This window comes from Nesoenas mayeri (assembly GCF_963082525.1).
Source record: "Nesoenas mayeri genome assembly, chromosome: 3".
NCBI classification, from domain to species: Eukaryota; Metazoa; Chordata; class Aves; order Columbiformes; family Columbidae; genus Nesoenas; species Nesoenas mayeri.
This window is the reverse complement of record NC_137544.1, coordinates 105,242,065-105,268,690: the sequence shown is the minus strand read 5'-3', so window position 1 is coordinate 105,268,690 and position 26,626 is coordinate 105,242,065. Positions and strand designations below refer to the sequence as shown.

At 39.5% G+C, this 26,626-nt stretch overlaps 1 protein-coding gene across 25 annotated transcripts in view; it reads left to right on the top strand.

Moving 5' to 3' along the window:
• Positions 1-26,626, top strand: part of NRXN1 (neurexin 1) — a gene marked incomplete at both ends in the record, with an annotated part of 724,694 nt that overhangs the window by 674,014 nt on the left and 24,054 nt on the right. The gene's annotated exons all lie outside the window — the stretch shown is intronic.

Here is a 26,626-nt window from a genome sequence, read left to right as displayed (position 1 = left end):
AAATAACAAACCTCCAAGGCATCTAATTTAAAAGAGCATCGGTTACAAAGCTTTCCATATTACCTTGAAAACACGCAGAAAGGTATGTGTTTGTGGGAAAGTGCTCAGCTTCTTCGGAGAGGTGCGTGATCTTTTCTCGCTCCTTATTCTCCCCAAGAAGAGTTAAAATGCTGTGGCACTATCACGCCTGTGTGCACCATGGGAATTCTGCTGGCAGAACCAGGGCTGGCACCTGGTGGGATGGGTGTATCGTGATAGTGAGCAAAGGCAAAGGTGAGGACAAGGGTTGCCAAGAGAGGTAAAGAGGACTTTAAAGAGAAGAAGCAGCATTTTCTGTCTGTACATAAATGTCTAATTTTACCCTCATTAGACAGAAAGTAAGGAGGAAAGGCTTTTCCGATACATTGTTTTCTTTCAAATGAATCAGTGGATAATAAAGTGTGGGAAACGTTCGCTTAGATTTATCCCAGGTTAGAGGTTTTAACCACTGTGTTGAGAGGACCTATGGTTTTGGGGGGCATTTTTCATGATTGTGAAAAGGTTACCTGCTGCATTGAATCTGAGCCATGCTAATTTTTTTTTTGACTGCAGATATGAGGCTGAGGAGCCAAACTTTGTATTAGGTATATTGTGTAATCTTGTTTGCGTTTGTTAGCTGGGCTTCCTCAGGGTTTTGCCATTAAGCCATTTCTTCTATTGTATGCATTTGAATCTCTTAATAATGCAACTCTGTAAAACAGCTCTTCTCTTAATGCTCTGTGCTAATCCATATGTGGTTTTGCTCTTCCTGTAGCATCTTACCTCCTAAAAAAAAAATATTTTGTGTGGTTGTTAGAGTTTTCCCATACCAAATGGTTTTGGTCTGTTGGTATCTTAGGCCACTATTCAAGTTCAGGCTGAAAACTTTGTGAATTGAGTTTGTCGTTCCCAGCTCTGTTCCTAATACTCTTCCACATTGCCTAGGCTTCATACATAATTTGACACAGCTGACAGCATCTACTTAGAAGCAGCTTAGGGCTGAGCCAGAGTGGAAATTGAATTGCCTCTCAACTCCCTAATATTAATGATCCTTCCAGGTCAGTACAGGAGTAATTGCCAGGGCAGCCTGAGGAATTGTCCATTAAACCTGCCTAGATGGTAGCTCACCTGTGGAGATATGCATCCAGATAATGACTACAAAATGAATTCCATTTGCTTAATATAAGGTCTGCTAGAGTTATGAATATCTCAAAAGCCAACATGTGGCCTAAAGTTTAGTATCAAGTGATTTTTCTGGTATTTTAAGACTGATTATAAGGCTAGGCAGATTTGCCTTAGATGTGCCTGAAAAACAGAAGTAGACACAATAATCTGGTTGGTGGTTATATCTTGAAGGGCAAGCCTATATTGCTGTAAAGGTATAGTTTGATCTTAAAACCTTGTGGCATAAAACAATAGAAGAAAAGTTCACATTGTCTGTGTTCTGTAGTCCTTGAGATATCTGCACATTTAAAATAACTCATTAAACAGTCAAAGTTTGTATACACAATGGCAACCTGATGAGGTGGGCAGCTGGACCTTTAAATCCAAAATCAATATTCAACAGGAATTCAGAGGAGACAAACAGCCTAAGGACGATGTTTAAAAACTCATGCGCTTATATGTCTTGGAGTAATGCTGATTTAGCAAGAAAACCCAGTCATAGTGCAAGAGGATTTATTTTTTGACCTTGTGCATTTAAGATGACATAAAAAGTTAAGAGTTGTCAGCACAGCTTTACTGCGAGAAGGAAATGCAGAGGAGGTTCAGCCACCTCCTGTTGCCATGATGAAAGGCACCCGTGTGGAATAGCAAAGAACAGCAGTGCACACAAAAGACTAAAATACCAATTCTTCAAAATAAAAATTACTTTCTTCTGAACTCGCTTCTGTGCCAGGTTGATGATTAAATAAAAATAAATTATGAGGGTAGTTTGGTGGCACAGGTGAGGAACCTGTTGCAATCCAAATGGGAAATACCTTCTAGGAGATCTTGGGCCACCGACTGTTCATCTGTCTTCTGTCTCTTCAGAGCTGCTGAAAATCATGGTGTTTTTTATCAGCAGCCATGTAAACTATAGAAGCTCTGTATCATAAGGAGATTTCTCACTCTGCTGACACCCTTCTGCCTTGGATCACCCATTGTCATTGCTTAGAGCTCTTGTCTCCTCACCTTAGAGCTTTGTTTTTACACTGTTAGAGATGATGTCACAGCGTGATTGGTTGCTGTGTATATAAAGAAATCATCAAGGTAGTTGGAGAAAACATCAAATTCTTAGCTAAGGAGAAGCTCGACAGTTGGAACTTTTTCATAAATAGTAATTGGTTTTCATAACTTCTTAGTTGACATTTTGAATAGCTTGAAATATTTTATCATTATTTTTAGTTGTGTATATTAATATAAAGTTTAGTCATTCTGTTTTATGTTACTAATTCTTATGAACTATCAAAGGCTTTTTTCAGCAACTAACAGAAAAACCTTTTCTGATACAAAAAATAACTTTATGCTTGTGTTACATATTCTGCCAGTAATAAATTTAGACTTCTGACTCTGTTATTCTCTCTTTGTTTTCGCATTTCTGCCATGGTTTTTCAATCCATAGGATATTTTGTCTTGCTCTTACAAGCTGCTCTAAGCAGCAGGTCCAAGAAGAGTCTGACAAAAGCATGAGAGGTTGCTCTTGTGGGGTAACTTGAATGATTACAGTATTTTGTTACACTTTTCTGCATTCCCTCTCTCTTTTCATCTTTGCCTACATTTGAATTGTACTCTATTTTTTCCTTGTGGGATGCAGAATTAGATCTGGCTATATAGTCATGTACAGTTAAGTAGCGCTAATCCTTTTTTTTTCAGATCATATCTTGCAATCCCTTTTGGGTGAAACTTCAGGTAATGCTGTCAAGCTAAGTACCACATGGAGATGAGACAGAGTAGGTGCCAAGGGCAAAACTTAGTCAGTGGCTTTTTGAAAAGGTGTGGACTGGCTGTAAATCAACAGGCAGCCAGAGAAACCCTTGTAGTTATTCCTCCATAGTTCCTCCAAATAAATACCTGTTGGGACTGTTTCTGTGCAGCCCACGTGCTGTGGCTGGGTAGTTTTTTTATGCAATGCCGCAGACATCAAATCATTATTCTGTGCACATACAGCTGGATTGCTACTAGCAAGAAATAGTACTTGGGTTTTTTTTTTCTATTAATGCATTAGATTGCATAAGGGGAAAAAATGTGTGTAACCTTTAAAAAAAGTGGAAAGGCCATGAATTAGAAAGTACGTTTTGTATGTGTGGGAAATCTGGGCATTCTGACACACAGGTTTTCCTGTGCAGCAGTGTGGTAGATTTCCAAAAAGAGTGGATTTAGGTTGAAATTCTACCATCCTTAAGGTCAGTGGAAGTTTTATCATTGACTTCAATGTCATTCACATGTTGTCCCTGGCAGAAGTCTGAACAGCACAGAGTATGAAGTCCAAGTAGGTAAGGATATATGAATTCATTTCTCAGCCTAGCTATTTATTGGTTGATTGTTGCTAGAAGCATATTAGAAGTGCAGTGGAAAATGAGCAGGGTGGTATTTTCACCAAATAGATTCATTTTGAATTCTATCTCATGAACTAAATGATTGCTTGCCAGTGAACAGCTGGGCAGCTTTCAGGTGATATGGCATTTCTCATACTGATAGTCTGTAGCATCCACGACCTTGGAACATCTTCTGATTTGAGTCTGGCCATATGTTTTTGGCACAAATCCAGTAATGAATATAGTAAGTTGTAGGCTTCAGCACAGAGTAAATTGCATTTCTTCGTCACAATCATGTCAGTGCCTTCTTGGCTGGTTTCTCTAAATTGGCTGTGGTGTGGCTAAAAAAACTAAACTACACAAAGTAGAGACTTAAAGTGTTTTCTCAAGTTTCCACAGGTTTTGTATTTGTTTCTTTCTTGTAGTTGTTCTGTTTTCTTTTGTTCCCTTTCCTGTCTATTTTCATAACTCCCTTACTAGTTCACTCCCATTGTGAAAGCTCACCATCATGTATGCTGTTGTATTCTTCTGCACTGGAAGCAGGGCAAGATGCTTTCCTTTCTGTGGTCTTGTCTATTGCTGCTTCACCTTAGTCATTCGGGGGTTTTGTTGGATTTTCAAAATTTGCCTGTGATGTTATTTGAACTGTCAACCAAAATCTGTAAGTTAGCGAAGTTTGTGAGCAAGTTCAGGGTCAGGAAAAGGATGCTTAGAGTCCAGGGCTGTGTGTCTGCACTATGGCCGCTACCAATTTTTATAGCTACCTCAAAGCAGAATATACACCTGGGGCACAGCTGCATTGAAGAAGTGGGCAATGGTTTTTGGTTTTCACTTGTTTTATCTTGCATGACCAAAGGTATTTTAAAAATGCGTTGTCCAGACAGTACATAGGAAATGAGCAGACGCATGTTATTTGTGCTGAGCCTATTGTACAGTCGAAGCAAAAATCAAGTTCATATGGCACTTAGCAGTAAAGAATATTTTTGAGTTCCTCATTTGTGTTACATTTGCTTACTAACAGGGATATGACCGCAGATGAAAAGTCACAGTTTGCCTTTACATGTAACACAGGTCTATTAAATGCTGGTATTTAAATATCAGTAATGCACCAAAGACAGAGGAGCTGAGTAATGAAGTACAAAAGAGTTTGACAAAGAACAAACCTCCATCTCATTTTAGAGCAGCAAGAACTGGGTGGGAGACCACTCAGTCAAAATCTCAGTAAAAAAATCCCCTCCTGTAAACTCACTCCCAAATGCCAATATCTTCTGCGAGGTTGAGGTCAACATCAACTGCCATATCCTGGGCAAGCTCACTTCCCCCAGCCTGTGCCAGCTTCATAGTGGTTTGCAAATCCAAGCTAAAAATGTCACTTGTGATTTCCTAGAGGATGTCCATCTGCACCGAACAGCCTGAGCAGCCCCGGGCCCTCGCTGGCAACTGCGTCTGCGGAACTGCCACATCCCACGTGAGCAGTGGCCACTGATTCCAGCACATGTTGCATCAGTGCCAGAAATAACTCTCCTTTTGTCACAAGCATAAAGGGCACAACACTAGGGCACTGCACTCTTACTCATATTTAGGCTTAGCCCTGAGAAATGCAGTTTGCATCCTTTAAAGTGGTTTAAACTCAGGCTGGTCCAGTGAGGGATCTCTGCAGGAGTCCTCTGGCAGTTTCAGTGCATATTGGATTATAGTCACCTTGTTTAGTTTTGATTAGGAAGAGACTTTATAGCAGAGCCTTTCTGTTACTCCTCTTTCTATTTATTGAAGTTACTCTACCTAGCAACAGACAGCAAGACTTTTCTGCTAACTCTTGCAGGGCACATGAAATGGCTAAGAGAGAATCAGTGTAATTTGTTTCTTTCTGCCTGTACCTTAAGTGCTAAATTGCCAGTTGCACAATTTTTACCTAGAGGCATAACAAAGTAAGACCCCACGTTTTTCTGTAAGCTACACTGACAATTGTCATCTTTACCAGCCCTAACCCTTCCCTTTGTGGCTTTACCTGTGCAGAAAATTTCTGTTGCTACATAATTTCCCTTTCTGCTGGGAATACCTAGGGACTAACCTAAGTAAAGTGATAGCAGAGACATCTGAAACAGCTGCAAAGGCGACCTTTGCAAAATACTCCTTCAGGGTTACTGGTGATGATGTGTGAGGCAGAAAAGATACAGCTTGACATTCAAATCTCACTGTTTTTGTGGAGCAGACAGTTACAAAGGAAATAATAGCAACTTTTAAGCCCATAGGAGTCTATCTATCTGTCACTCTGTCTAATCTTTATTTTCTGGCAGTCTAAAATGGGCGACTGAGATGGTCAACCTAGTCCTGAAAAAGTCCAAGACAGTTTTCTTGCATCCGAACTGTCTGTAATATCTGCTCCCCATTGCTATATAGGTGATTTATCTGAACCAGGAAAGAGCAGCAGCTTTTATGACAGCGGGATCATTCTTCCAGTGTGCAGCCACCGCAGGATGAGAAGCTTTGGCAGCTGGTCTGTGACCCTTGCTCCTGCCTTGCATTGTGCCAAGACTGACTTGACTGCTCTAGTAGACTTTGTTATCCTTTTTATGGCCAGGTATCTACTTGGCTTCAGGATTAAAGTCAGCTTTTCAACTGTAGGCATTGTTGCATGTGGAAATAAAGCAGCTGAAAGTCGTTTGGGTAAATGATCTAAAAATACAGTGGGAAGTGACTTATTCCTGTTGAAAGCATACCTCAACTGTAATTAATTTCATTTCCAATAGAAGATTCTCATTTACTTCTGATTAATTAGACAGAGCCATCTGAGATTACTAAATAATAAGATGACCCCAGAAAATAACATTATTCCCCTTGAATGAACTATAAGCGGCTTCAGTTGTTTATCAGACTATTAGTGCATGACAGATGCCTGTACTACTGATGAGCTATAGAGAGCAAAATGGAAAGATGTTGTCTTGGCCGTGTTGGTAACTGGAGTAAGAGCAGCTGGAGCTGTGAAAAATGTTGGTTAAACAATGTTCTCTTGTAATGTGGAAACTAGCATTATTGAGAACCTGACTGGAGTCTGTATCTCTTTTAGGCTAGCATATCCCAAGGGGTGAGGGCTTGGTGGTAGTGCGGGTTCTGGGCTTTCTGGTCCTTCTTCCTTCCCAAATCTGTGTGTGAGTGCAGGACTACCTGTATTTCCAGCTTGAGTGTAGAAACTCCTGTTCCTTCAATTATTTCTGTGAACTTCATTTTCCTCATTAATTTCTGTATATGCCAGATAATTTCTAGGTTTTTAACTGAATTTGAGGATCCAAGCAAGAATTGGGCAAAATATTTACCAATCACATTATTCTGGCATTTTGTAGAAAGTTTTTGTCGCTGTTTTACCAACCCACATTCAATTCATGGTGAGCTTTGCAAACTGCCTGTTGTTTCGCATGGTCTTATACTAAAGCTTTAGTGTTGTTATTTTCAGTTATTAAAAATAAATATTTTTCCATGAATATTCTCTGTTGGGCTTCTGTTCCAGTACCAGTGTCCCAGAACAGGACATTGATCTATTAGAGGGCACTGGGAATGACAAAAAAAATGTCTTAAATTGAAATTATCCTCAGCATTAGAGTTGACAGTTTAATAATTAAATATATTAGAAAATGAATAATCATGCTATTTCTTGCATTTTCCAGGTGAGTTATTATCCAGATTCAGTGTTTTGCATGTATGTGTATGACCAGAAATAGGTCAATGATTCAGTAAGCCACTTCTTCGGGGTGGATTTTTCCTCCAGTGATAGTTTCTTAGTTTGGAGGTGGCATTTCTTCCTTCTGTGAATGGTTTTGTGTGGATGTACATTCAGTTGTATTAGTGCCGATAACTGGGAGGGGGAAGGCTATTCTTGGAAGAAGGAAAGGCAGGAATATCCTGTGACCCTTGCAAAATGATTGGGAGTGGGAGTTAAGAAAACCACTACATGTTCTGTATATGCTAAGTTTTGTCTCTGAGTGCCCTCAGAGGGTGGTCCTGCAAGTTAGACACTGCTACCTCAGACCTGTGGTGATTTGTGAGGTCAGCAGTTAAAAAAGTTGAGGGATTTTGTTTTTTTATTCGTATTTGTAAATTCCTGTGGACTTAATGGAAATGTTGGTAACTGCGTAAGTTGCTGGGTCTGATTTCCATGTGAGCTGTTCTGGCTCTGAAATACTGGAAGGGATGCTCCAGTCAGCAGATGCTCTCAGTCTCCAAAAAAGAAGATGAGTTTCAGTGGGGAGCGCTACCATGGCACATGCACAGGGGTGGCATCTGCAATCAAACCACTGACACTTCTCCTTATGCTGGTGGCCTGATTTGGGGCCGTAAATGTGGTGTTTGTGCCCAGTCCACCATCTCTCTGGCTGAGGGAGCCAGCCAGGTCTGGATGCTGAGCTGAGCAAAACACTGGCTTCATTCTAAGGATCTCTAATATTGTTATATTGTCTGTACGAAGCGGGTGGCTGACTGACTACCAGATACATTTTAAGAGTTGAAATTGTAGACCAGGAGTGTCAAACTCATTTTCACCGGGGGCCACATCAGCCTCATAGTTGCCTTCAGAGGACGAATGCAAAATTTTAGGACTGTATAAGTGTAACTACTCCTACATTTATACAGTCCTAAAATTTTGCAGACTTTTTTTGTAGACTTTATCAAGGAAGTTTTGTTTATCTTGTGCTGCAGAGGTCAAAGCAGGAGAAACAGTGGTGCTCTCCTTACCATCAATTTCATGCCAATTAAGATCTCAGAATAACAGTCTTGTAACTGTCTCTGCTGCTCTGATTTGCTCTCTCTTCTCATTTTTATTTTTTAACCTCATTTACGATGGAAGACTGAGTGTTATACTCAGCTTTGAGAACCAGCACCTCCCTGAAATGTCTGGAAGCAGTACTTGCTTCTTATATCTGTTTCCTTTTGGCTGAAAATTCAGCTGAGCATCATTGTGTCTGTCCCTGTTCCATACCTGGTCCTCAGGAATCGTGCATTGGGCTAGTAGCTCACATGCAGAAGGCCTACTTAGAGCCATATTGGTATAAAGGGGAATGGATCTCAGTGCAGGAGCCTGCCTGCTTTGATTCCTGCCTTTGCACTCCATGCCCGTGAAGAAGGCACCTTCCCAAGGTCACACACAACTGTGCTTTTATGCTCAGAAAACTGATGAAGGGTTATTCAGAACAACAAAGTGAAAAGTCTCTGAAAGGTTTTGTCCCTCAGCAGGTATTATGAATCTTGCATGCAGCCATAGGCTACAGCTATGTAAGCCTCAGGGAGTTATAAATTAGCCTTGTGGGGATAACTAATTGGCAGCTTCTCCTTCAAAAGGAGACCCTTATGTGTGGTATGTGTGTGCATATTTTCATACTCAGGCAGAGTTGTAAAAATATTTGATACATCATCTCCCACTTTTTCTGCAGTGGAGGACAACTTATGTATTTGAGAATGATCGTGGATAGATCTCAGCCCTGATGCAAAGGGAAAAGATTTTATCTAAGTAATCTAATTTCAGGCAGAGAATCTTCTTTGGATAGATGTGCTACCCCTAACTTGAGGACGTTGTTACTGTCCTCAAAAGTACTCCATAAAACAGAGTGGTAAACACAGATTAACATCCTTTAGGTGATGGAAGAGAGAGGATTAAATAAATTGCAAAAGTTTAAGTATTTCTTATATGAGTCAGTGATTGGGAAACCAGTCTTGAAAATTCCTGTAGCCCCATTAAAAAAAAAAAAAAAACAGCAAAAATGCACCACCTAAGAAGAGCAGGGCACCTTAACCTTCCAGAAAGAGAAAAAAGAATCTCTTCAGAGATTTTAGGGTTTATCCTTGTTATTCTGAGACATGAAGAGAATATCCAAGTACCACTGCCAAAGAAGCAAGGGTAACACATGGGTGCACAGAGAGAGGATTTGAGCTGCAGCAGGCAATAGGGAAGTTTTAGTTTCTTATTATTCCACATTTATGAAATTACAGCAAGCAGACAGGGTTTGACCCCATGGACTACAGCAGACATTCCTTAACAATTGCTTTCCCTCTGTCTATATCACAGTGAGATTTACTAAAATGCAGAGTTAAACAGATAAGCAGTTGGTGGCAATCTGGAAAGCACAGAAGTTGTGTATTTGTCCCCAGGAAGGGCTATAGTGATGCTGGAGGAGATTGTTAAATACTGTTTGTGTTTTCCCAAAGCTGTAACAAGAACGAACATGAGTAATTGTGAATTGGGCTGGTTAGGGGGGAGTGAAAGCAGCCTGGAGAACTGGTAAGCAGCTGAATATGCAGTTGTTTGATGCCAGAGTTCACCAGAGAAGACAGAGGCAGGGCACTGTGGGATTGTTTCAGCTGATGTTCATGATATATCTGGCTTTAATCTGTCAGGTGGTGTTGTGCTGCTGGAAGCAGCCAGTTAAGCAAAGGGAGGTTGCCTGCCAGCGAATAAATGGGCAGCAGAAGAGGCCAGCTTGCTATCAGTCACAGCCGAACATGGAAAAGCGTGAAGAATATCAAGCTCAAAATAAAGCAGCTGAGTTCCAGAGTTTCTGCCATCAAGACAACCATTCATTGAAAAGATGATGCAAATTCAAAGTGGTTTCTTATATCTGTACATGTATTTCAGCCAGCCTTCAGAAGATGCATTCAAAATATTTTTCAGTGGGCAACTTTGGAGATTATCAACAAACATACAGCACAGGGGGAGAAAGAGTTTGGGGATCTTAAAATGAAGTCAGGTTTTTGCCAGGTTTAATAAAATTAGTATCCCTTCCACTTTCCTCACCCAGTTAAGAGCTATTTGTATTAAACATGAAAATTATGCGTTAGAACCTGAAATACGCAACTCAGCTGTCAGAACCCTAAATTTCATAAAGCCTATTTTCCATTTAAAAAATGAAATTGTAAAGGAAATGGTAATTTGGACATGTGTAGTTTAGCATGGTCTTAAAACCTTTTCAATTTATGATTTTTTTTTTAATTTTTTTTGGCAAAAAGGGGCTGAAAAGCTTGTCACTGTGGGGATTGAGTTTTGTAGATATGAAGGAAGATAATGAGTTGGAATCATTGCCAAAGCTCTGTGAATATTACCTGAAATGGAAGAGGCTGGAACAGGATGAGATCTGAGCCGGTTTTGCTTCAGGCTGTCACCTGTGAATAGATTTATGGTTGGGAGAGCCTATGCAAACTATGTCTGGGGGAGGTCATATTTTGAGGTGTGGGTTAATAAGATGGTCAGGCATAACTCCACAAGGAAGTCGCTGCCAGAAAGAGGAGTGGGTGTTTGCACATATTCTGGCATCTGCCTGCAAGCTGAAACAGCAGCAGGACTGGGAGTTCAGCTGCGAGGGAGTCAGTGGTACAGGCTGGAGAGTTCTCCAGCATTCATGGGGCCAAAATCCTGTGGTTGATGAGGAGAAGAAAACCTATCGGGTACGAATACTGGACATCAAGCAAATTTAGCCTTGCTATGCTTTTAATAGTTCTAAACCAGAAAGAAATGGCTTTGTTGCATCTCTCAATATATAGAAAGAGTCTCCACCCATCACTGGCATAGGAGAAATGTCATAGCCTTTTCCAGCTAGCAGAACTTCAGTTAAAAAAGACCTGTGACTGAACGCACGGAAGTCTAGCTCAAAACACAAGTATTAAACAAAAGCTCATAGTGTTTCATTCACCTACATAGAAACTTACTCATACTTACCTAAGCTGAGGATCTAAGACTGAAAAAGAATTTATGGGTTGTAAGTCCAGTCTCTTTCTGAAATTCTCCAGTAGCATTACAGTTTTAGATGGACCTTTCTCACAGTAGTGTTAGGAGTCTGTAGGCAGAAAAAAATGCTCAACCCTGCTCATTTGGCCCTTTAGGAATGCTGAAAAGTGAACATATTTTTCTATTTTATTTTTCTATCATTTCACTAGCCATTGCTTCAAGCTAGCAAGACCTCAACAAATTACAAGTACAAAGGCATAAACATAGTTATCTACCATAATGAGGACTTGCATTACTAGTTACTGACAGAACCTACTCTAGATTCTTGTTGAACATTTTTCAGAAGCTTCTTTCCTGACACCAGCAATTTTCAAGTCACTGGTGCCTTCTTCAGCATTGATGTTTTTTAAGTTGTCACCATTTTGTGTTTATTATAATTCTGAGAGTAAAACATTTTGGGGGTAACAAAAGCTACATGATGTAAACTAGTTCTGCATATCTGTGTTTCAAAATGTTGACAAATAATGATTGACCCTGACAGTGTCTCATGACCTCTGAGGTGGCTTTTCACATTAATCATAAGGAAGACATGCATTAGCTGAGAAATATTGCTGTACATGAACTGTGTCATTATTTAAAATAACCATGTTTTCTACCAAAGTGGCCTGTTAGGAACATTCAATTTATTTAAGAACACGTCTCAGTAACAGTGGAACAACTGACCAAATAATCATAATCCAGGGGCTCCTCTCTTAGTGATCTGAACTTCTGCAGAACCTGTTGAGGACATAGAGGCTGGTAGATCTATTGGTTTTTATCCAAGCAAGATTCCCTCTGGCAGCAGTGGGAGTAATGGTTAGTAAGACCTGAAGACACAGTCAGTGGAATTACACCATGGGAGTCCATCCTTGCTTCTGAAAACTTCTGCTTAAATCCAGTTGACATTTTGGGAGGGGAGCAGAAGTGGGAGATGAATTTAAAGAGCAAGTAGAGGAAGAGTTTGTTTGTAGAACAATTCTGGCTTTTTGCTGTTTGAGTTTGAAATTATTTTAATTGCCTTTAATTTAAGAATGTTGAGCCTTTAATGAAAACAAGAAATTTGATACTGCTGTTAGATGGGAAATCGCATTCAGCACAAAGAGCAGGCTGGGATGCAGGAGTTGGTGCACAAAGCTGAAGCCACTTTTGTCTTTCAAGGAGCTGATTAAAATGGTTCTTGCCTTTGTGAACACTGTGTAATACAAAATTCATCTTATTTCTTCTTTAAATATCCTTATGCTTTAGTATCTGTCCTGTGATGAGCAGCGGAAGTGGTGTAGGTCAAACAGAGGCATTCCTATTCATCATGGTTAACAGCCATAAGCTTTTCAGTGCCCAGTATAGCTTAGTCCCTAACAGGTATGGCTGTGGGTGTTGGCACTTCTGAAGCTTCATTGGATTTCTGTGGGAGAGGAAAAGAAAAAAAAAAAGAAATAAAAGGAAATTTCCTGATTTACATAAATGTCTTTATGCTTTGGCTTTCCACAGTATAAATTATGGCATGAAGTATTGATTTGTTGCAAGGCGTGGTTCTGCAGTTTATTTGCTTAACTCCTGCAGTATTTCAATGAAAACCCAATTTGTTTTTGACAGGTTAGCATTGTACTTTTAAAGGCAAAGTGGCAGATTTGTAGATAATGATTCCTTGAAGAGTGGTTATAGAGACAGTTGCTTATATAATTACTGCATTATATGCATGCTATGAGTGTTACATGACATTAAAAACAGCCATTTATCCATATTTTTATTATCCCCAGTAGCTAAAAACACAGGGAATGAGAAAAGTAGACCAACCACCATGAGAAATAGAATGGGTCCTCAAAGGAGGACTGGATTGCTCAAGAAAATGAGTTACTGAAGCGTTGCAACTTGCGCTTCTCTGAGCTAAAGTGGCTTTTAACAGATCAGGCAGAGCAGGAAGGGTTAAAAATAAAGCCTGATAAAGGCTTTTGGAGATCATGAGTGATTGCCTAATGTAAAAGGAAGGAGGGAGACTTAAATTAGTTTTATTTTGCAAAACATAAGGCTGAGTAAGTGGGAGGGGGTTTGATCTAAATGCTTGAACTTGGGGCAGAAATAATGATGTTACTGAATCTCTAGTGCATCTAAATGTGTATAGTCCTTTGCAAGTAAAAGTGCCAAGGTGAAAACCAGTGCATGGCATTGCCAAAACTGGATCCTTCTTGATGGAAAGGCAGTGCAGACTTTGAAGTCAGGACCTGAGCTGAAGCTCAATACAACCATTTGGAAAGATTCACCAGTCTTTGAATTGATGCTTTAAACGAAAGCAGCTGTGACGTGCTGATTGTTTCTTTCTAAACATTATGAAATGCGTGGGTTAGAAACAGAATCTCCCACAAACACACACATGTTCACCCTTCCTATTTTCTAGTTCACTGCATACGACAGAAGAATTAAATATTTAGTGATTTTGCTTTTCTACAGTTAAGATTATGCTTTCTTTTAAATTATTCTTTTTTAATAATTAGTTTGAGTGCCTGAAATAACAGCGAGTTTGAAGGTTTATCTCTGAGGCCAAGCATTGCTGTGCTGGAAAACACCTATTGCTTGAGCATGTTATTGTTTGAACCAAGCAAGCTTAAACTGCTGTTAATTAGCTTTTGAACAATATTTTTGTTTGTTTCACAGTAATTTCTCTGCTGTTTGCTCTGTGCTTAACCAGGTAAAGTAAACATTAAATCTCAATTAAGATTGCCATACTCATCAAGCAGAAATTCTCAGTAGTATTCAGTTCCTCTAGCTGTAGCTTTCAGGAAAGCAATGCGGTTGTTTTGCATGAGATGAATGCATTATATACCTATAAAAAGTGGACAACAGGCTTTTATCTAGTCCTGTGAATATGGTGAAATATGCTGCAACAGATGTGCTTGTGAATAAAATATTCTAGCAAATTAATTGCAAGTGTGCTCAGGTTGGGTGGCTTGTGTAATGCTCAGGTTTGTCTTTAACATAAGGAGCATGTTTTCTGGAAAGTACAGTCCAGCTTGAGAAACTGTGTAGTGCCAGACTCAGCCCACTGCAGTCTTATGGGTAATAGATGGTACCTTAGGGTGTTTCATACGAACCGCACTGAGAGTGGAAAACCTGAGTGCTGGGAGGGGATCCCTGTATCACAGAGGAATTAATTACATTTAAAAAAAAATAATGGAAAGGTAAGGGTTTTGTAACTTCAATAAATAACAGAGGAGGATGAACCTCAGCATCTGTGATAGAAGAACTGGAAATTGTGGCAATCCCTCTCTGGCAAGCTGAGATTCCCACATAGCAGGCACTTGTGATGGAGAGGGAGTGGCGCTGACTTTGTCATGGTGTCCAAGGGCTGACTCTCCTTTGCCATCCGCACTTGGGGAAGCTCGTTGGACCAAAATGTGTGTAAGCAACAGGTGATTTCTTGGTGCTTCACTGGAAATGCACCCGATGTAGTCATGGCAGGAGCCAGTCAGGCAGTAGCTGTGGAGCGGGACAGTGGCTGCCAGTCTCTGCCTTCTACATCGCTGGTGTAGAAGCCGGTGCCACCCTTCCCCGGGGAAGCTGTGTGTCTCTGAGTGCTGTGAGAGCATGTTTGTTACTGCCTTAGTTAGCCAGAAAAGAGGCTGCCTCGCCATTTTATGGAGAAGAGCCTTGGCTCATCCGTATGCAGGCAGCCAAGCCCAGGGGCTTTCAGGGGACAGGAGCTTTCAGCATCAAATAGAGTCGCACTGGGAGATGTCAGGCCCATAACAGCATCTCTGCATTTCATGTTGAAGCTCGACCAGGAATGTGTGATATGTGTCACAAAAAGACTAATTAAATTCTGTTTTGAAATAAAAGAGAAATAGGCAGAAAGATGCAGACTTGTTCAGCTGGGTCCTCTGTTTTTGGAGCACAACTTTTGCTGAAGAACCTTGAAGAAGTAAAAATTATATAATTTTCTCTATTCAGTGAGCTGAATTATTCATTTTAAATGAAAATATTTATAATCATATGTCGGAAGATCTGTGATTTCTAGGCAGCTATGCCTAATAAGACCCCTGTGGTGTGAAATCTAGTCTATGGCTGCTAAATAGTTATCCATCTTAAAGCTGTGCCGGTCTATGTGTATTTTTAGGCATCCTATCAATAAATATTTTATAAAGTGCTGCCGACAGTCAAAGGAGGAAATGTTCTATTGCAGAGGAATCCAATTTCAGGTTCCCCATAAAATGATGTGTTTTATAGGGTTTGATACCACATAGAAAAACAAGGATGTTGTATAAAATGCATCAGATGTGATCATTGAAGAAACCCCGCTGTGCTGTGTATAATTTGTGATCCTTCAAAGAAAACTAGAAGGGCTCTAAACAGACTGTATAGTGATAATTATCAATCAACACGCATTCCTGTATTGATGAAAAAAGCCATTTCTTACTTTTATTAACAACAAGGTCAGATCAGTAGTAAAGGAAAAGAAGACAAACCATCTTTATTGATACTTAAGCTACATGTTTAATGGAGAATAAATTTTGCAAGTGTTTGCTATAATTACGTATGCTGGAGTGAGAAGTCTGCCATCTCCAAGTCAGCATTTGGGGATTATAATCATCTCTTTGAGGCTTCACTCCGGTGTTTTCAGAACTCCTGATATATAGCATTGTGTGGTGGCGGCACTTGCTGTGCATTTTCTGTGTACATGAGACCTGCCTAATGCTCAGTCCGCTCCTGTTAAATTGATGGAGGGGATAATAGCCTTCCCAAAGTAGAAATTTACATGAACAGCTGAGGTTTAGCTATTAGCATAATCTTACAATGGCAGATTCAACTTTCAGAACAGAATCACTGAAACACCCTGTCTGCTGGCATTCACTTTGCCTCATTAAGCCCAAGAAACACCTGGTCATGGTGGAGAGGTGGACACAGGCATGTTGGAGCGGTGTTGCTGTGATTTCTGCTCAATAGCAGATGGGAGCCACTGGCCAGGACCCTCGTCCTGCCTTTAGGAACCAGAATGCAAATTCCTCTCTGATTGCTTGTTTGGCTGCTATTAGCCACCCCTCTCTTCATGGTGGGCTAGTGCCCACCTTTTCCTTGAGGTGCTTTCCACGTAAAGACATCTTGGTGTTGTTCAATCAAAACTGAGCCATGGGGATGGAAGGTTTTACAGGGAAGAAGCTGTGTGTTTGCTCTCCATCCTGTTGATTTAATTGGAAGCCATTGCATAAAGCTGCAAGCATAGAGCTATGCAGGCATGGGTGATCATTCCTCCTGAAGGAAATCCATAACCAAAAAAGGATTTAAGACAGGGAAGGCTTTAATTTCCTTTGTTTTTCCAGCAATAAAACCTTTATGAAATAGGCAAATAGCAGCTGATTAATGGAAAACATGTATTTCTCATTGCCATCCTGGAAAACAAGGATTTTCTGAGTTCTGTGTCATTTTAAAAACCTGGGACTGGGGTCGTTTGGAGATTTTGTGTGTTTACAAGTAAATGGTAGTACAGGAGAGGACTTGACAGCAGGCTTTTTCTTGGGGCTACAGCATTACAACTACCTTGTATCATGGTTAATAAGGAAAAAAGCGGGTAAGTTTCAAGACTGAGGTAGAGGAAAGAATCACATCAGGAGGTTTCAGGTTCAGAGAAAAAAAAAAAGAAGGACTGTATCCCAAGGTACAGTGTAATCTGTGAGAGGGTATCTCAGATCTGCAGGGCCCATGCCTCCCTAGTCCACAGCTTTCTGGGAAGGCTGTTAGATTCCCTTCTCTTTCTGAGTCAGGGTGTCTCCCATATTGCAGAGTGGGAGTTACAGATGAGTTTCCTAGGCACCTTTTCCCCAGTTGGTAGAGCCTGTGGAACTCTATAGATGTCCATATTTCTGTCACCTGTCAAGAGAACTGCACTTGTAAATGTCAACCTCATCCTCCCTTCTTCTATTTTAATGTGTGGAATTGGGTAGGGAAGCTAAATAGCAGCTCTATAAACAACTGCTAGTTACTAATATCAGTTACCACTTGTCTTATTGTTTGGAGTTTAAAAAAAAAAAAAAAAGCCAAGGGTTGACAGGGCATCCTGTATGCACTGAAAACAAAGCAGGTACTTCCAGACTGAGCATTAGCAAGTGTCAGCTGCGTTTTAGAAAATGGTTGTGCTCTGTTACCTGTAAAAATATTACAGGGAGTGGCTAGCCTACTCCACACATTGATGGATGAGATATAGAAGTATGACTTCCATGTGCTGAAAAGGGCTTGTGGATTTTATTTTGAGACAAAATAAAGAGAGAAATGATTGCTCAGTGAGCACACAGCTATACATAGCTTTTTTTCTAGGATTTTCATCCCCCCAAATATCTGAGTGTGATTTGCATAAGTAGATATTTTATACCTACTTTAATTCAGACATTGTTGCAGAAGAAGGTTGGCAAGAACAAAGAAGGGAGGCTGAAATGTTTTTATTATGCTGAAACAAAATATTAAGACATGCTGAAATACATGCATATTAAGTCAGTAGTCTGCAGATACTGGGAAGGAAATGTTAGGGAACTACCTCAATGTGTATCTGACAGTTTAGTGGGAACTTTTGTCATCCTGGTAAGCAAATGCAGAACAGAGCCAGGTCCCCTATGGCCTCGTTTTATGTAGGACACTCACTTTAAATCATGATGGATCTTTCATTACCAAAGAGTTTGTCATGAAATTAAGCATTATACACTCCTAGGACCCATCCTGTTCTGCCTGCTAAAGCAGTTTTAAAAGTATAAGATCCATTAATAAAATTAATTTGAGATTGAAGAACAGTAGGTTGAAGAAAGTTCTTCTGACTGCCTGAGTATATTACTTGAGCACCCCGGAGAGTCTGGTCTGCGGAGATAGTTTGTCTGTTGTCTGTGAGTTTTATGTTCATAGGTTGCTTTGCTAGACTAAACTAGCTTCAAACCTAAACCCTCTCAAAATCTGGCATACTTTGGCTCTGAGGTTTTGATTTGAGGCGTGAAGCTGCCCGCTAATATCACAAGCATTGAATAATTGCATTTATTTTTAATGAATGTAGCCAGGAAAATTTAGTTTAACTAAGCAGTGAAGTAGTATTAAATTGACAAAATGCATGCAAGGACGATTCAGATATTTTTGCTTTATCTGCTGCTTGGGCTTTTGAGAATACTTGAACATTGCATTTTCACACCCCTCATTTATGCTGAATGGTTATGAAATTGTATCTTGATCTGAGTTCTTCTTCCTTTGCTTCCAGATATTAATCTGATCTTAAATAACCACTATTCAAAGCAGACCTCATTTGAATAATGTGTTATGCACAATAATTCAGAAAATGTAATTGATTGCTTTTAGAATATATTTATATAACTTTGACTTCATGGAAAAGAGCAGTTGGAATATCTAACTGAATGCATAGATACAAAGGTTTTTATGAACATGATTAAATATTAGTAACAAAAACTATTCTTCCACTTGTAGTTACTGGAAGTACATCACTATAGGTAATTTACAAATCTTATTAGGATACAATAAGCATCAGGCAGTTTATATTCTGGTTATGAACAGCATGCATGAGCTGAGTAGTAGGCTTGAGAGCTAAAATGTGGCTGATGCACATTACCACAAATAATTGCTATAGCAACATTTTCATGATGTCTGAGTACTGCCTCCCTTGGGTTCACACCTGAAGTTTTCTTTATAGTGAAACAAAAGCCTTCTCAAGTTGAAAATATTGCGTAATTGTAAGAGTATTGATGGCTTTTTCATTTTTTTCAAATAATTAAATTTCAAATGTTGAGAAGCATAATGGAACATTAGGGGAAATCATTTGCTGTCATAGTGTCCATTTATCATGAAATTCAACATTGTGTGGCTCCTTCCATACAATTAATCTCTGCAAATTGGTGTGATCGGGTGAAGAAATTCTCTGTGGGTGGTCTCACCTTACTTACAGAGTTTTTCCTTATCTCCATCTGACTGCTTAGATATTACATTAGTGTTCTGTAAAAATCAATCAAAAAAAGGTTTCAAAGTTGTTATTTCTCTGATTTCAAATTGCTGCACGTTGTGTTGTAGGTTTTGTCTCTGCTTATTAGGAGCTCTTCGACTCAGTGCACTGAAATACAGCATCACATACATATCAGCTTTCTTGAGGGACCCTAATAATACAACTTGCATTTCTGTAATATTTCTGGCCAGATTCTGGATCCCAATTCTTGCTTTGTGCTGTTGGACAAAACTAGCAAGAGATGCCCCAAATGGCAAAAGGTGCATCACAGAGCAGCCAAGGAGTACTCACCTGTTTGGTGTCATGGTGTAAAACATCCATATGCATCCAAGGACTATTTTTTTCTGCTTGGTAGCTGATTCAGGAGTAGAGGGTTTGAACAGTACTTTGCAGGCTTCTCCTGCACTCCTGTCCCTTCCAAGCAGCTCAAATCTGTTCCTCTGTATTCGGGCTTATTGTGGATATTGAAGTTCATTATACATGGGTAACATTAAGTGAAGAGTATGACTCCATTATCGTTATGCTGGACAGAGAGCAACAGATGAAATAATTTCACCCTGGGTCCTAAAGTGATGCAGTGAAGTCTGAACGATGGCTGCAAAAGGTAGAGCGCTGAGGGCAAGAGAGGACTTCTGTCATCCAAGCAGGCTAATTAGAAGTCTGTGAGCAGAGGTTATAAAAAATAGATCGATGTGCAGCAATATTAAGGAGAAGAGAGAGGTCTCACCCTCCAAAGGACAGGCCTCAGGAGAACAGCAGTGGAGGAGAAGGCTGGGTCCCTTGTGTAAGACCAAAGAATACTAAAGATGTGAGAAATCAATGATGGGCAGTGTGCGAAGGTAGTTTTATAGCTTTGTTGAGATCTAAGAAATCTGGGGAGTCTAAGAAATACAGATAATCTAGCGTTTACATGTTTTTGTAAAGATGTTTAAAAAAAAAAGGCAAGAAAGAAAGAAACACTTCCCTGTACTAAGGTGCTGTTACACTGCTGAAGGGAAACAGTATCAAAGTTTCCTCAGACTCATAAAACCTCAGGAGACTTGAACACGACCCTTCGATGGCTGTCCAACATGAGGAGCTCGGAGCATGCTGACAGTGACAAACTGCCTGGATGCTTCATGTCAAACCAGTGGGAGAAGGACTGAAACAGACTTATTTAATTCAGATTTTCTCATATGTTGGTCTGCATTGTTTTGGTTGTGCAGTTCGCTCTCCTGATAGCAGGACATAAATGTTACAGGGAAGAAAGCTAAATTTGAAGAGTTGAGGTATAGTGGAGGTTGCTCTGCAGTCAGACACATCGAGCATGTCAGTGTGAGTGTAACAGCTTGTCCCTGTAAAGGGTCTGACACATCGTCTTGTTGCCATTGCATGTGTATAGATGAACCAGTGCAGTCTGAGCACTTCAACTCCTCTTGGTGCCACAGAGTACAACCATGAGCTGGCTGGAGGTAGCTTACGCTGCCCTCCAAAGCTTGCAGAAAACATTTGCTCTTTTTCCTCAGCATAAATTTATCCATCTGGGAGTTTTACCAGTTTTAATTAACTTTGTTTATATCACAATAACATTCCCATATAGACAAGACTGACAGACTCAGGGAGTTTAATTATAGCCTTTCCTGACACAGCATGCCTATTTAGTGAGCCAACTGAACATCTTTGTTGCACCACCAAGAACTTCTACACTCCCATCTGAGTTTGAGCCTGAGTCTTACGAAATCCTTTTTATATTTAAAGAGGAACCTTACACTGTCTTTCTGTTTGCACACCAATCAAATTACATTTCCTTGCTTTTGTGCTGTATTTCAACAAATAAAATTATAAGGCCTTATGAAAAAAAAAATACCTTACAGGCTCTTGCAAGAGAATGGAAAGACCTTGTCAAAATATAATGCCATACTGAATAACTGAGGTGTGCATGGATGCTTAATTTCTCCCTTTGCATTCTTATTTTAGATTATCTGCCATATTCCTAGTAATTACTCATAATGTAATAACAAAGGTGAAGCATCAGACTTTATCTGACTTAATTATTTTAACTTAGATTTTTTTTTTAATTACCTCACAAAAGAAATGTCTTTGGAGTATGTCTAAAAAGTGTGCCATGTTGCAGTCAGAACAGCGATTAGTATGTAGCCTTAAGCACATTGAAGCTTAAGATAATTCCCTGTGGGTTGACGCTTTCCGTTTTGAGTGATGTCACAAGAAATGATGGGCCAAATACACAACTGAAGTATGAACATTTTGTTTCTCTGGAACTGTATACACCAGCTGACATTTAAATGTGTTGTTATTAAAGATGGCATCAGATTATGTGGGCACAAGGCGTGTGAATTAAAGCTTCACGTCAGACTCAAGTTCTGGCATCCCCTAATTATTTGATGTTCATTCCCTGTCACACCTAAAATTTTCTAAATCAAATATTTTGCATGTGGTTTTGCCAGTTGCTTTAAAAACAAACATATGCGGAAACATATTCCAATATGCACTGTCGAACTTACACCCCAAAGTGGGCAGCTGGCACAGCTGGAGCCTCTGGATTGAGTTTGCAGATCTCTGAAGCTGAGATAATGGTGATTAGTGGGAGTCTTAGACTTATTTCCTTAAAGATGTTTGATCCTCATCGGCCAGACGTCCGCAGAAAAGTTGAAATCTTTGCTAGAGTGATTAGCAGATAACTGCTGACAGTGGACGCAAAGCTGACATCTTGGTGCCTGTTCTGATGGCTGCAAACCTGTGATTTCTCCTGCCAGTGGCTGGTCCAGCATTCTTTGTCCTTGTCTCAAGCCTTCTCATGCCTGTTGTTCTTTTTAGCTCTCCATGTGCCACTTTGCTGATTTACTCTAATGCTTTGTCCCCCTATCCTCTCTTTCCCTTTGCAATGGTGTGTGTTCCTCCCAAACCTTACAGTAAGCTCATTGTTTCATTTCTCTTCCCAAATCCTGCAGCAGCTTATCTCAGTTACATTTCACACCTTTCTGGCCCTTCGTGTCAGTATCCCATGTTGCCATTGTTCTGAGGCTGATTTCTCTCTCCTTCCTACTCCAGTCTGACCTATTCCTCATCACTGTCCAAATGCCATCAACAGCAGTATGAACAGCACAGCAGAACTCCCAAGTCTCAGTTCCTGTCTATGGTGCTGGAAAACCACTACCTATCCTCTGAAACAAGACCATGTATTTAGGTCGCAAACCCAAATAATCTGTGTGAACTGCAGTTTTTCTTAGGCTGACACCCTTGGGTAGATTTTTATACAGGGATGAAAAAGGTAGTTCCTGATTAACAACATGGTTGTAAACAATGTCTGCATGGATTTTTAGACTGGATATTTGGAAAGTTTCTTCATGGAAAGGGTTGTCGGGCATTGAAACAGGCTGACCAGGGGAGTGGTTTAGTCACCATCCCTGGAGGTGTTTAAAAGATGCATAGATTAGGTTCTTAGAGACATGGTTTAGAGGTGGACTTGACAGTGTTAGGTTAACAGTTGGGCTCCATGATCTTAAACGCCTTTTCCAACCAAAATGATTATATGATTCTATGTAAGTTATGTCTCTGTCTGTCTTCCTCTTTTTCATTTCTCCTTAACCTGGTCTGAGAAGTTTTGGAGCTGTTTCATTACAAGTGTTTGTGCATGCATATAGGCTAATGATTTGATATACCCAGGCTTAACAAAGTACCAGTGGTTTGGAATGTATCTTTAAATAGCTAATTTGATAAAACTAGGAGCAATTGCAGACAAGGTCTTCAGAATGGAAAATGGTCCTAAGTGTAGGTATCATACTATTCTATGATATAAATTTAATTGACAGCACTAAAGTAATGACAGAGATAAAACTTTCTTATCTGAATAATACAGGTTTAAACTTCCTCTACCTTTTGTTGAAAGTGATTTCTTAAGAATATTGAAGTCTGGAAACAACTAATGATATGTAGGTTCTTGAAGGCTGAGTGATGCCATCTGAAGCATGTGCCCCTCCCACAGCCATCACCCAGAGCATCTGCCAGGCCTGCAAAGCATTGCTGCTGTCCTGTAACTTATTTTTTACCTCTATTTTGAGTGTCCTTTGTTAGACAGTTATGAAATAAAGGCATCATTAATAAACCCAAATACCCCTGTGACAAATCTACACTTTCAGAAATTATCTAATTAACTGTATCTTCAAAACAGTGCTTTAGTGAAACTCTTATTTTAATTGAATGGCAGTTAGGCGTTATCTTTTTCCAATGCATGTGTAGCTAACTCTTGTTAGTATTGACAAGTTGCAGTTGCAGAATGGGAGAAGGTTGAGGGCATCTGAAAAACTAGTATGTTATTTCCTTGGTGCTTTCCCTGGTCCTCCCAATGTTGTTTGAGTTTTTAGATTAAAACATTGAGATATGGAAATGTGGCAAATTTTTAGTAGTGGAACTAACTACTCAATATTAGAAGAGGCCAAATTTCAAAGACAGGTTTGTGGGAAATAATGTTTCAATTTTCCTTGCCCAGCTTTGAGTAAACCTATGTAACCCAGTGATACTAGGGAATAAAATGTGACAAAGGAGCTAGTATCTGCAAGGGAGAAATGTGCCCCCTTAACCTCTTAAAAATTTTAAATTATACTCTTTATTAAAAAATATTTAAAAGATTAAAAAAAATCAAGAAAAGGGGGTAAGACTTGTGCTCATCTTTCCTTCAGGAGAGGAAAACAAGGCTTGGGAGAGGGATACCAGCAGATTCTTACCTGCTCTGATATTTTTCGTGAGTCAAAGAGGTGCTCAAATGAACTTGAAGAGCTTGGCCGTGAGTAGGTCAGTGTTAAGTGGAAGATCCCAAGTTTTCACTATCTCTGTCTCTCACTTGTCTCTCTATGGGGCAAGATGAGATGGCTGGTTAACCTAAATGGCTAAAACCCAGACTGATAGTTTATGCATTTTCTGACATTTCTTCTAAAATTATTATTTTGTGCTCTGTGTCTTGAAAGAAAATAGGAAAATATTTTCCATCCTGAAAATACAGTGAGTGAGGACAGAGAGCACATGTTAGCTGCAGGGACTATTCCTTGCAAAGGGCTTTTCTTGCCTTCCTTTCTTTTGAGACCAGAAATAAAATTTCCGTGGATAACAATGAAACCAAGATATTCTTGTGTGGCACAATTTAATAGTCAGGGACATTCACAGTGTGTAAAACTGGTGGTACTGTAATGTATAAAAAAGATGGAAGTGTAGTTCAATGTAAGTGCCTTCCTAACTTTGCTGTTTAAGGGGGATTTTCATCACTAAATGAATCATAGACTCATGGAATACCAGATTGGAAGTGACCTCAAGGATCATCTGGTTCAATTTTTCTTGGCAAAAGCATGATCCAGACAAGATGGCCCAGTACCCTGTCCAGCCAAATCTTAAAAGTGTCCAAGGTCCAGTCTTTTCTCTAACTTAATAATTAAGTTTTAATAATGGTCTTAAACCATGTGAATAATTTAAAAAAAAAATCGTGTATGTTAGCAGCTTGCTGATCAATTACAAGCAACCCCACTTCCCCAACAAAAGCTCAAATATTCATTTTTGAAGTCTTTAATAATGCCATGCCTGAGTTTTCTGAGATGAATTCAAATGCAGTAGGTTTCATATTCAAAAAATTCAGCAATCTCTGTCCATGTGATTGGTAATACAGGAATATAAATTAAAAGGTTTGCTATCTCTGCTGCAGTGTTGCAGATTAATAAACACAGTGTCTCTGGGTTAAAAAGAAAAAGAACCTGTAAAAGTCTCCACTGTGTTTTATGAGTTCAGAATTAATAGAGACCAAAATGTTTACCTCAGCAAAAGAGATGACTAAAAATAAAATGGTATCAGAAAATACAAGCATAATGCCCAGAAACATTTCTCTCATACTTAGAGGCAAAATTATTTTCTTGCCTAGGAGAAAATAATAGGATTGCATTTCATCAGTCACATTGCATTCCATATATTTTAGGCTCAGGGCAAATGTAAAAAAAAAAAACCCAAAACAAAAAGCAAACTGCATTTTTGTTGTTCTTTTCCTGTAATGAAGTATGGTGTTTATGAGAGAAGAATATGGATATTCTGAAGAGAGTCTTGGAAAGAACAAACAAGTGATTTTTAAAGCATTCACAGATTACCTGCCCCTTGTTTTCAAACTATTTTAGTTACCTGGGCGAAATAAGGGTGAAAAAGGTAAGTTGAAGAGAAGCACAACTTCTTCTAGTCGGTATGATCTGTGACAGAAGTATTTGTAATTGCAGAATGAAATTAGCCAAAAAAATTATTTTTGAAAACAGAGATGTTATGCCCCTGTGAATCTACAAGTTAGATGAAAGATTTTAAGGTTGTGATGTGGAAAGACAAACTTTCTGTACTTTATGTAGAGAGGTGGAGGCCAGAAATCAAGTTATTCTGCTTTGCTGTGTGTGGCAACTGTGTTCCCATCACTGTTGAGATCTGAGGAGAGAGGCTGGAGGTGGCTCACAGGGCATCCAAGGCATCATCTTGAGCATTTTACCAACACCTCACAGTTTAATTTCTACAACACTCATTTCACTAACTGATAGGCCTCAATGTGTTTGGTTGTTATATCCTAGACGTGGGGGCTTTTTTTGATGTTGTTTTTCTGTTGTTGTTGATTGGTTGGTTGGTTATGTTTTTTTTTTCTATGAGAGGAAGTTGTTAATCAAAGCTTTTGCTTTCACCCAGTGTCACTGACCAATTCAAGAAATAACATGTTGGTATTAATTTGATGAGAGCCAGTTTTGAGAAAGTGTTTTGATTTTCAGTTACTGTATATTCACATTACAGGGTAATAATATGTCAGCAGTTAATAAAAGATCTAATAAATATTGTGTATGTGCTTGAAATATTAGCATTTTAATGTTCATGTCCAGAAATAACATTTTTCAGTAACATGGTGCTGAGAAAATACATTTTGTATGTGGGCGGATGAGCAGTAATTGATGCACACGTACTTGTTTGACCTATAGCAGGTTAAATACAACTTCAGAAGCAGTTGTCCAAATGGCATGTCATCTGAGTTGATATTACTGCCAGATCACAATAGCATCTTCCTCAGCAAACTGTCTTGTGCGATGGGAGGTTATTAACACCAGGGAGAAGCTAGCTGAAGAGTGCAGGTGATTAATGTAACATATTAGAGTTTCTTTCTACAACTATCTCAACAACCAGTCATAGAGATCTGCTTCATACACAGAAAATTAAGTTTAAATTACACAGTCTTGACTAGAAAATTGTGCAGTTAATCTTGTCCCAAAAAATGAAATTTGATTTTCTTCACGTGAACTCTTTTGTGATTTTTCATGCCCTGTTGGTTTCTGCCTGCATTCCCGTTGGCTTAAGTTACTTTACTCCTCCTCCTTTAAAAGAAAA